At 40.0% G+C, this 12,414-nt stretch overlaps 1 pseudogene; it reads right to left on the bottom strand.

Annotated features, from left to right (window-relative positions):
* Positions 1–1,622: 1,622 nt before the first annotated feature.
* LOC116813804 (BAG family molecular chaperone regulator 4-like) lies at positions 1,623–2,901 on the bottom strand (annotated as a pseudogene).
* Positions 2,902–12,414: the final 9,513 nt, after the last annotated feature.

Below are 12,414 nucleotides of genomic sequence, written 5' to 3'. Positions count from 1 at the left end.
ATTTTCATAGAAAAGCCTTTTTAAAAAACATTCCTATATTAGGCCAAAAATAAAATCCTAGAATAAAACTATCACCATATTATCTTATAAAATTACTCATCCCAACCAGAAGACCCAGCCAGTATTTTTACTACATTTCCCCTCCTCATCTATTTGTGTTGGTTTGGTTTAGTTTATGAGTGGAGACAGCTAATAGATTTAGTATTTACTCATAGACCTGACAGTCTAGGGGAAAAAAATTATCACTTGGGTATCATATGAAGAAACAGCTGTTTTTCCAAGAACCAATATTGTGTACTCACCTCAGACATAAAAAGTTATTTACTTCAGTCTCTTCTATCTAACAGCATAGAGCTACCCAAGCAAGGCCAACAAAGACTCTTTCAATATCCTTTTCTTAAATTTGGCTCTAAAATGACTGTTGATAATGGTAATAAATGTCTTTTTATTAAACAGGCAATTTTATCTTATGCAATTTAGGGAAGTAAAGATAAACATAAAATCTACCTTTAAATGAAGAAAATAATAATTTCCCCCTCTAACTATGGCTGATTCATTCCCTGAGCATGAATCCCCTTTTACCTTCATTGTTTTTAAGTATAAACTGAGCTAAAATCTGCTCATAGGAGAAACTAATATTTTAGATGGAGAATGATATTACCAAGTAATCATATTTATTACTTTTTGTAGTCATCATTTCTACTTGCTGTGACATTTAATGTTTCATCTGTATCTCTCTCTCACAATGCCCTCTATAGAAGCAGCAATAGTGAAAACATAATTACACTTTGGGGAGAAAAAACAGGTAATTTTTAAGTAGATCTTTATCCAAATACCATAAAAAAGCAAAAAAGAAAAATGTCCGTAAACATTTTCATTTTATGTCAATGCCATTTCCAAATCACCTTCCACTACTACCATGAACAGCAGAAGTGGTATAAAAAAAAAAACTCTAACCTACTGATCTATACAAAAAGGGAGACAATTTACTTACTACCCATTGCAGTATATTCAAGTGGTGAAAAGATATAAATTATCTCAGAACTGCCATACTCTCTGGCTGTCAATATAGTCTCTTGAATAATTATATTAAACATATTACTACAAAATGTACCAAGAAGTAGAGAATAATACTATATTCGTGAACTTCAAATAACAAAACAAAAGTCCAAGAAAGCTAAAGTCTAAGCTGTAATTACACATGAAGTGTATGTTGAAAGCAGTCACAATGTATGAAAATGTGACAAGATATCCAGATGTTTAAAAAAACACATCCTGTTTGTCTCAGATTATATCCAGTTTCATCTTGTAGGTTTCTGATAAGCCTGTTACGTAAAGTGTGTTTCCCTCCTGCTGATAAGAAGCAGCTTGCAGATATCCATAAATTTTTTAAGAAGGAGTGAGTCTACTTGGCAATATTGGTAACTCCATAGTTTCCTATTACATTCGTCAGAAAACTGAAAACAGCTCATGACTAAAATATTCTTCCATTCCTTTGCCAGTTTTTCAAGTTTAAAATCAAAGGAAAGTTGGAATGTATTGCTTCTTGTCATCAACAGGCATTTCAAAAAGAGGGTAATTAACCAAATCAAGTGTTCTTTGGTCAAGTTAGTAACAGGCTTTCACTTTGTTCTAAATCCTTTCATAATTTTTTTTTCTAATTTTTCCAGTATGGCCTGAATCTTACAAACAGCCTCTTTTCTGGCCTGCCATACAGAGTCCTGGCCCCCAGTTTCAACTGAAGCCAGTTCCAAAAGTTCCTTGGCTAGCATTTCTTCCAGAAGCCAGTATGCTTAGTCTGTCTTTTTCCTACAAATTATTCTACTTCTTGTTCAAGATACTGGACCTTCTCCAGCACATATATGACTTTTTTAATATTCGGAGGAGTACTTTCATCTGAAGGTACACATTCTTCAGGAAGACTGCTACTTTAATCTTGATTGTTGGGATGTTCACTGGTGGCATTACCATATGGCTGAGGCTTAGCACTATATTGGACTTAGGAATCCAAAAGATCTGAATCATTCTTGTTCACTGTCCCAGAGGATTCATACTGATGGACGCTGCAAGGGAAGTTGTGGCGGTTCATGCTTTGATCTGATTGGCTATAGGGGTATGAAGAATCCTTGGGCTGCTGGAATGGGGATGTAGGGGGTGACTGAGGAGAGCCACTGCTAGGCCATGGTGAAGTACTTTTGGTCATGTAGAGATTGCCAGGTGGTGCTGAGGGCGCTGACGAAGGCCAGGGATAATGGCCACCCATTCCATAAGCACCAGGAGAAGCCCACGCATTCTCTTGTGGTCGTACAGTTTGTACTGATTGTGGAACACTATGATTACCATCTCCATAAGGATAATGGGGCAGGGTCATTCCAGGGTTCTGTGAAGCTGGATACCCTGCAACCTGCCCCCTAAGAGGGGGTACTTCATTCTGACACTCCTGCTGGGGATAGACTCGAGAGACTGGAGTTGGGCTGTGCCAGGTGAACGGTAAGTACTTGGAACTTCTGTGGAATAACTGGTCTGAGTATAACCAGGTGCATAGTAAGCCCCTGAGTATGAGGCAGTATTTGCCCCAGGGCCTGAGGGGTATGTTGGACCATATGCTCCATTTGTATAAGAATTCAAACTTTGGTGGCTTCCTCTGGCTCGACCAGGCTCTGGCCAGGTGCCTCTAGAGGGATAGTAGCCATCGCCTCCTCCACCTTCTCCCAGCCAGGTGGTCTCCGCCGGGCCGCCCCCGCGCACCCGCCAGGAAATGGGAGGCTGGGGAGGTTCGGGGTGAAGAGGGTATAAAGGTGGAGGTGGGTGCACCGGCACATCTCCACCCCCAGGCCCGTAGTAGCGGCCGTAGGGCAGCTCGTCATTGGGGCCATAGCCCAAGTGCCTCAGGACTGACATGGGCTCCGCTGCCGTGAAGTGCTTCCCGCCCCCACGGCCGACCCATCGGGCAGGCCAAATTAAGTTTTAATTTATACAAGCCACTGCATATTCTTAGTGTTTAGAACTTGTGTGATTTTGCTCTGCTAATACAAAATTTTGGATAAGATCCAAAACCTTACTCAGAATTCAGACTTAGTTCTCTTTTCAGGTTATGGATTTCTCTTTACAGATGCATACAGAAGTAATTTTAAGGCTAGGCATGGTGGTTCACACCTGTAATCCCAGCACTTTGGGCGGTCAAGGAGGGCGGATCACCTGAGGTTGGGAGTTTGAGACCAGCCTGGCCAACATGGTGAAATCCTGTCTCTACTAAAGACACAAAAATTAGCTGGGCGTGATGGCACTTGCCTGTAATCCCAGCTACTCAGGAGACTGAGGCAGGAGAATTGCTTGAACCCAGGAGGCAGAGGTTGCAGTGAGCTGAGATCATGCCACTGCACTCCAGCCTGGATGACGGAGCAAGACTCCATCTATTTAAAAAAAAAAAAAAAAAAAGAAGAAGGTTTCAAGTCTACTGTATTGGTCAGGGTTCTCCAGAGAAACAGAGCTAAAGGAGATATAGACATACAGATACAGGTACAAAGAGATAGAGATAGAGATATATAATTTATTTAAGGAGATATACTATGATGAATTGGCTCACATGATTAAGGAGGCCTAGAGGTGCTGAGTTCTACAGTTGCCAGGCTGAAGACTGAGGAGAACTGATGGTGTAGCTCTGGTCAGAGACCAAATCCCTGAAAACCAGGGGAGCTGACTGTGTAAGTCCAAGTCTGAAAGTTGGCAAGCTCAAGACCCAAGAAAAGCTGAATTTTCAGTTCAAGTAGTAGGCAGGAAAAGACTAATGTCCCAGTTCAAGAAGTTAGGCCAGAAGCATTTCCTTTTACTCAGCCTTTTTGTTCTATTTGGGTCTTCAGTTGGTTGAAAGAGACCCATTCACATGAGGGAGGGCAACCTGCTTTACTTGGTTTACCAATTCAAAGGTTAATCTCATCTGGACACATCCTACAGACACATTGAGAATACTGTTCAGCCAAATTGCTAGGAGTCCAATGGCCCAGTCAAGTTGACACATAGAATTAACCATTAAGTGTACTGAGCTAGAAAATCCTTCCAAATGTTACAGTTCACATATGACGAAATCTTAGCAGAGATTTTCCCGAATTTGACAACTATCCTAAAAACGTATGTGATATTACGAATAATGAAGTGTGAAACTGAAGCAAACTCTTTTTTAAGATCTTTAAAAATATAGAGACAGGGTCTCACTATGTTGCTCAGGCTGGCCTCAAAATCCTGGCCTCAAGAGATCCTCCTGCCTCAGCCTCCTGAATCATGGGAACTACAGACATAAGCCACTGCTCCCAGAAGAAATAAACTTAGATAAAAAAGAATGAAAAGGAACAAACAAAGCCTCCAAGAAATATGGGACTATGTGAAAAGACTAAATCTACGTTTGACTGGTGTACCTGAAAATGATGGGGAGAATGGAACCAAGTTAGAAAACACTCTTCAGGGTATTACCTCGGAGAACTTCCCCCACCTAGCAAGGCAGGCCAACATTCAAATTTAGGAAATACAGAGAACGCCACAAAGATACTCCTCGAGAAGAGCAACCCCAGGACACATAATTGTCAGATTCCCCAAGGTTGAAATGAAGGAAAAAATGTTAAGGGCAGCCAGAGAGAAAGGTCGGGTTACCCACAAAGGGAAGCCCATAAGGGTAACAGTGGATCTCTCAGAAGAAACCCTACAAGCCAGAAGTGAGTGGGGGCCAATATTCAACATTCTTAAAGAAAAGAATTTTCAAGCCAGAATTTCATATCCAGCCAAACTAAGCTTCATAAGCTAAGGAGAAATAAAATCCTTTACAGACAAGCAAATGCTGAGAGATTTTGTCACCACCAGGCCTGCCCTAAAAGAGCTCCTGAAGGAAGCACTAAATATGCAAAGGAACAACCAGTACCAGCTACGGCAAAAACATGCCAAATTGTAGAGACCATCAATGCTAGCAAGAAACTGCATCAATTAACAGGTGAAATAACCAGCTAGCATCATAATGACAAGATCAAATTCACACATAACAACATTAACCTTAAATGTAAATGGGCTAAATGCCCCCATTAAAAGACACAGATTGGCAAATTGGATAGAGTCAAGACCCACTGGTGTGCTGTATTCAGGAGACCCATCTCACATGCAAAGACACACATAGGCTCAAAACAAAGGGATGAAGGAAGATCTATCAAGCAAATGGAAAGCAAAAAAAAAGCAGTGGTTGCAATCCTAGTCTCTGATAAAACAGACTTTAAACCAACAAAGATCAAAAGAGAGAAAGAAGGCCATTACATAATGGTAAAGGTAATACAACTATCCTAAATATATATGCACCCAATACAGGAGCATCCAGATTCATAAAGCAAGTTCCTAGAGACCTACAAAGAGACTTAGACTCCCACGCAATACTGATGGGAGACTTTAACACTCCACTGTCAATATTAGATCAACAAGACAGAAGGTTAACAAGGATATCCAGGACTTGAACTCAGCTCTGGACCAAGCAGACCTAATGGACATCTACAGAACTCTCCACCCCAAATCAACAGAATATACATTCGTCTCAGCACCACTTCGCACTTATTCTAAAATTGACCAAATAAATGGAAGTAAAACTCCCCAGTGGCCAGGCGTGGTGGCTCATGCCTGTAATCCCAGAACTTTGGGAGGCTGAGGCAGGTGGATCACCTGAGGTCGGGAGTTCGAGACCAGCCTGACCAACATGGAGAAACACTGTCTCTACTAAAAATACAAATAAAGTTAGCTGGGCATGGTGGCACATGCCTGTAATCCCAGCTACTCAGGAAGCTGAGCCAGGAGAAGCCCTTGAAATCGGGAGGCGGAGGTTGCAGTGAGCCGAGATTGTGCTACCACATGAGAATCTGGGTGACAGAGTGAGACTTTGCCTAAAAAAAAAAAAAAAAAAAAAAAACACACCTCAGCAAATGTAAAAGAACAGAAATCACAACAAACTGTCTCTCAGACCACAGTGCAATCAAATTAGAACTCAGAATTAAGAAACTCACCCAAAACCGTACAACTACATGGAAACTGAACAACCTGCTCCTGAATGACTACTGGGTACATAACTAAATGAAAGCAGAAATAAAGATGTCCTTTGAACACAGGAAGGGGAACATCACACTCGGGGGACTGTTGTGGGGTGGGGGGAGTGGGGAGGGACAGCATTAGGAGATATACCTAATGCTAAATGACGAGTTAATGGGTGCAGCAAAACAACATGGCACATGGATACATATGTAACAAACTTGCACATTGTGCACATGTACCCTAAAACCTAAAGTATAATAATAATAAAAAAAAAAAAGATGTCCTTTGAAACCAGTGACAGCAAAGACACAACATACCAGAATCTCTGGGACACATTTAAAGCAGTGTGTACAGGGAAATTTATAGCATTAAATGCCCACAAGAGAAGGCAGGAAAGATCTAAAATTGACACCCTAACATCACAATTAAAAGAAATAGAGAAGTAAGAGCAAACAAATTCAAAAGCTAGCAGAAGAGAAGAAGTTACTAAGATCAGAGCAGAACTGAAAGAAATAGAGACACAAAAAACCTTTCAAAAAATCAATGAATCCAGGAGCTGGTTTTTTAAAAAAATCAACAAAATAGACGCTTCGCCAGACTAATAAAGTAGAAAAAAAGAGAAGCATCAAATAGACGCAATAAAAAATGATAAAGGGGATATCACCACTGATCCCACAGAAATACAAACTATCATCAGAGAATACTATAAGCACTTCTACACAAATAAACTAGAAAATCTAGAAGAAATGGATAAATTCCTCGACACATACACCCTCCCAAGACTAAACCAGGAAGAAGTTGAATCTCTGAATAGACCAATAACAGGTTCTGGAATTGAGGCAATAATTAATAACTTACCAGCCAAAAAAAGCCCAGGACCAAATGGATTCACAGCCGAATTCTACAAGATGTACAAAGAGGAGCTTGTACCATTCCTTCTGAAACTATTCCAACCAATAGAAAAAGATGAAATCCTCCCTAATTCATTTTATGAGGCCAGCATCATCCTGATACCAAAGCCTGGCAGAGACACAACAAACAAAGAGAATCTTAGGTCAATATCCCTGATGAATATCAATGCGAAAATCCTCGATAAAATACTAGCAAAAAAAATCCAGCAGCACATCAAAAAGCTTATCCACCACGATCAATTTGGCTTCATCCCTGGGATGCAAGGCTGGTTCAACATACGCAATCAATAAACATAATCCATCACATAAACAGAACCAACGACAAAAACCACATGATTATCTCAATAGATGCAGAAAAGGCCATTGATAAAATTCAACAACATTTCATGCTAAAAACTCTAATAAACTAGGTATTGATGGAACATATCTCAAAATAATAAGAGCTGTTTATGAAAAACCCACAGCCAATATCATACTGAATGGGCAAAAACTGGAAGCATTCCATTTGAAAACCAGCACAAGACAAGGATGCCCTCTCTCACCACTCCTATTCAACATAGTGTTGGAGGTTCTGGCCAGGGCAATCAGGCAAGAGAAAAAAATAAAGGTATTCAATTAGGAAAAGAAGAAGTCAAATTATCTCTGTTTGCAGATGACATGATTGTATATTTAGAAAACCCCATATCTCAGCCCAAAATCCCCTTAAGCTGATAAGCAACTTAAGCAAAGTCTCAGGATACAAAATCAGTTGCAAAAATCACAAGCATTCCTATACACCAATAACAGATAAACAGAGAGCCAAATCATGAGTGAACTCCCATTCACAATTGCTACAAAGAGAATAAAATACCTAGGAATCCAACTTACAAGGGATGTGAAGAACCTCTTCAAGGAGAACTACAAACCACTGTTCAGTGAAATAAAAGAGGACACAAACAAATGGAAGAACATTCTATGCTCATGGATAGGAAGAACCAATATCCTAAAAATGGCCATACTGCCCATTGTGGAAGGTAATTTATAGATTCAGTGCTATCCCCATCAAGCTACCACAGACTTTCTTCACAGAATTGGAAAAAACTACTTTAAAGTTCATATGGAACCACAAAAGGGCCCACATTGCCAAGACAATCCTAAGCAAAAAGAACAAACCTGGAGGCATCATGCTACCTGACTTCAAACTATACTACAAGGCTACAGTAACCAAAACAGCATGGTACTGGTACCAAAACAGATATATAGACCAATGGAACAGAACAGAGGCCTCAGAAATAACACCACACATCTACAACCATCTGATCTTTGATAAACCTGACAAAAACAAGAAATAGGGAAAGGATTCCCTATTTAATAAATGGTACTGGGAAAACTGGCTAGCCATACGTAGAAAGCTCAAACTGGATACCTGCCTTACACCTTATACAAAAATTAACTCAAGATAGACTAAAGACTTAAATGTTAAACCTAAAACCATAAAAACCCTAGAAGAAAAACTAGGCAATACCATTCAGGACATAGGCTTGGGCAAAGACTTCATGACTAAAACACCAAAAGCAAAGGCAACAAAGCCAAAATAGACAAATGGGGTCTAATTAAACTAAAGAGCTTCTGCACAGCAAAAGGAACTACCAACAGAGTGAATAGGCAATCTGCAGAATGGGAGAAAATTTTTGCAATCTACCCATCTGACAAAAGGGATAAAATCCAGAATCTACAAAGAACTTAAATAAATTTACAAGAAAAAAACAAACAACCCCATCAAAAAGTGGGCAAAGGATATGAACAAACACTTCTCAAAAGAAGACATTTATGCAGCCAACAGACATATGAAAAAATGCTCATCATCACTGGTCATCACAGAAATGCAAATCAGAACCACAATGAGATACCATCTCATGCCAGTTAGAATGGTGATCATTAAAAAGTCAGGAAACAACAGATGCTGGAGAGGAGGTGGAGAAATAGGAATGCTTTTACACTGTCGGTGGCAGTGTAAATTAGTTCAACCATTGTGGAAGACAGTGTGGCGATTCCTCAAGGATCTAGAACTAGAAATACCATTTGACCCAGCGATCCCATTACTGGGTATATACCCAAAGGATTATAAATCATTCTACTACAAAGACACACGCACATGTATGTTTATTGCGGCACTATTCACAATAGCAAAGACTTGGAACCAACCCAAATGTTCATCAATAATAGACTGGATAAAGAAAATGTGGCATATATACACCATGGAATACTATGCAGCCATAAAAAAGGATGAGTTCATGTCCTGCAAAGGATGCAGCTGGAAACCATCATTCTCAGCAAAATATCACAAGGACAGAAAACCAGATACCACATGTTCTCACCCATAAGTGGGAGTTGAACAATGAGAACACATGGACAGAATTGTCATCAACATCACACACTGGGGCCTGTTGGGGGCTGGGAGCTAGGGGAGGGATAGCATTAGGAGAAATACCTATTGTAAATGATGAGTTGATGGGTGCAGCAAATCAACATGGCACATGTATACCCAGGTAACAAACCTGCACATTGTGCACATGTACCCTGGAACTTAAAGTATAATAATAAAAAAATAGAGAAAGAGACAGGGTCTCACTATTGCTCAGGCTGGCCTCAAAATCGTGGCCTCAAGAGATCCTCCTGCCTCAGCCTCCTGAGTAGCGGGGACTACAGACATAAGCCACTGCAACCAGATGAAATAAACTTTTTTAAGCTAGCAATAATTTTAAAAATTAATCAACCACAAAAGACTAAATTTTTTTATTGTCTCTATAGAATATATTGCAAAAATTTCAAAGTCAAGAGAATTAGCCAAAGATGAAAAATAAATAAATAAGAAAATACTGCAAAATTGCTGTTAAATGAAGAAATAACCGAAGAGTAAGCAGTCAAGAAATATAAAAGAAAAAAGTATACAAGACATGTCTGGTAGTTAATTAATAAAAATATTATCTTATATTTCTGGATTTTTTATGTCTGATAAATCTGTTGACTCTTTAAAAATTTGTAATTTATTGGGATTTCTTTTTCATTCTAAATAAATCTTTTTTATACTGAATTTTGTGTTTGTAATTTCGTTTTTTTGGTTTTTGTTTTTTTTTTTTGAGATGGAGTCTTGCTCTATCACTAAGGCTGGAGTGCAATGGCACGACCTCAGCTCACTGCAACCTCCGCCTCCTGGGTTCAAGTAATTCTCCTGCCTCAGCCTCCCAAGTACCTGGGATTACAGGCACCCACCACCACACCTAGCTAATTTGTATTTTTAGCAGAGAGGGGGTTTCACCATGTTGGCCAGGCTGGTCTCGAACTCCTGATCTCAGGTGATCCACCCGCCTTGGCCTCCCAAAGTGCTGGGATTACAGGCTTGAGCCACTGCACCTGGCCTAAATTTTGTATTCTTTTTAGTAAAGATGGTCCCTGACGTTGCTTAAGGCCCATGAAGTTAGTCTCTCGACAGGCCTACATCATTTCATAGAATAAGATTTTCAAGCTGAAGGCCCTTGGAGCTCTGGAAATGGGGCCTGCCATGGCATTTTCTAAACGTTCCCCAGTTGACTGTATTGTACATCCAAGGTAGAAAATTGCTGTTCCAGCCTAATCTCTTCATTTTACAGATGTTGAACCTAAAGACCAGGGAGAGGCTGGAGCTTGTCACAAGTCTCAGTGAGTGTGAGGTAGAACTGACCTGAGACCAGGAATCTCCTACACTCAGACCAGAACTCCACAATAGTCCCTTCCTTGTTCAGTTTTAGGAATGATCACAAACAGTATTTCAGTAGATTACTAGTAGTGCACACTCTCAAAGGTTTGCTGGCCAGAGAGAGGAAGTGGGATGTTCTCAAATCCTGAAGTAGAAAATGTATTGTTTACATTCAATTTTCATTCTTCTGTGGCAACACAGTTAAGCCCATGGAGTGGTTTAGAGACAAAGGATAGAACATGAAGGTTTATGATCAGACTTAAAACTACTGTGTTGCCTTAAATGTTAAGGTCATTCCAGACTAAAAGCTCCTAAATATAGGTGTTCTATTTTAAGCAAAATAGTCTATTTTGTTTCCATAGCTTCATGTAAAGTTTGTTCTACACATTTTATTTTTTTAAGGCCTTGTTTAGGCCCTATTATTTAGATGAACAAAAGTCACTAGCACATCCTAGGACTAATTTCCATTTAAATGCTGAAGGAGAAATCATAACAGCCTCTCCCTCTCTGAATTTCCAAGGCTGGGAATCACCAGACCCCAGTGATTTTCAATATCCTATCCAGCATAAAAACTATTCTGTTCTATAAAGTAAGGCAAGCCTATCATTTCCTTGGTGTTGTTGTTATGACTTAATTTTTAATGGGAGTCTACAGTGGATGGAGCACAGTTAGGTTTTTTTTTAACAGTTAGTATTCTGTAAATGGTTTTAAATGGTCCCTTTATTGTACATAGCAATTTTTAAAAAAATATCTTAATATATATTGCCTTTTTTTTTTTGGAGATGAAGTCTTGCTCTGTTGCCCAGGCTAGAATGCAATGGTGCAATCTTGGCTCACTGCAATCTCTACCTCCCAGGTTCAAGCGATTCTCCTGTCTCAGCCTCTGAGTAACTGGGATTACAGGCCTGTGCCACTACACCTGGCTAATTTTGTATTTTTAGTAGAGATGGGGTTTTACCATGTCATCCAGGCTGGTCTGGAACTCCTGACCTCAAGTGATCCACCTGCCTCAGCCTCCCAACATGCTAGGATTACAAGCGTGAGCCACTGTACCTGGCCATACATCGCATTTTAATAATTAATCTCATGCTGTCTCATTTCACAATCTGGAAATCTTATGTATGCATGCCTTTTTGCACAATGAGAGTATCAATCTTCAGCTTTGCATCTACCAAAGTATTATGCACCTAATAAACTGTCTATAAATATTTGTCAGCTGAATAAATAAAAACTTTTTATTTCTGAGACAGAGTCTCACTCTGTTGCCCAGGCTGGGGTGCAGGAGTGCTATCTCGGCTCACTGCAATCTCGCCTCCCAAGTTCAAGCAATTCTCCTGCCTCAGCCTCCTGAGTAGCTGGGATTACAGGCACCCCCCACCACACCTGGCTAATTTTTGTATTTTTAGTAGAGATGGGGTTTTGCCACATTGGCCAGGCTGGTCTCAAACTCCTGACAGGTGATCCACCCGCCTCGGCCTCCCAAAGTGCTGAGATTACAGGAAAAGCTTAATTTTTTACCAAAAGAAATCTACTTATAAAATTCTCTCTGCAGGCAATTGCTTAAGATATTTATTCTCACAAAGTGAAACATAGTCTACATTAACGGAGACGTCACCACTAATCTGGTCCCGTGAGAGTTATGGTTGATTTTTACTCTTCCTTAACTACTCCCATCGTTACACTCACAGTGCTCTGCATCCTCAGTCTCTCTCTTACCCACTGCTATTTTCCTTTCCT

The sequence above is a fragment of the Hylobates moloch genome, unplaced genomic scaffold, assembly GCF_009828535.3.
Source record: "Hylobates moloch isolate HMO894 unplaced genomic scaffold, HMol_V3 SCAFFOLD_9, whole genome shotgun sequence".
NCBI lineage: Eukaryota > Metazoa > Chordata > Mammalia > Primates > Hylobatidae > Hylobates > Hylobates moloch.
Note: the sequence above shows the minus strand (reverse complement) of the source record. Positions and strands in the feature narration are given on the sequence as shown.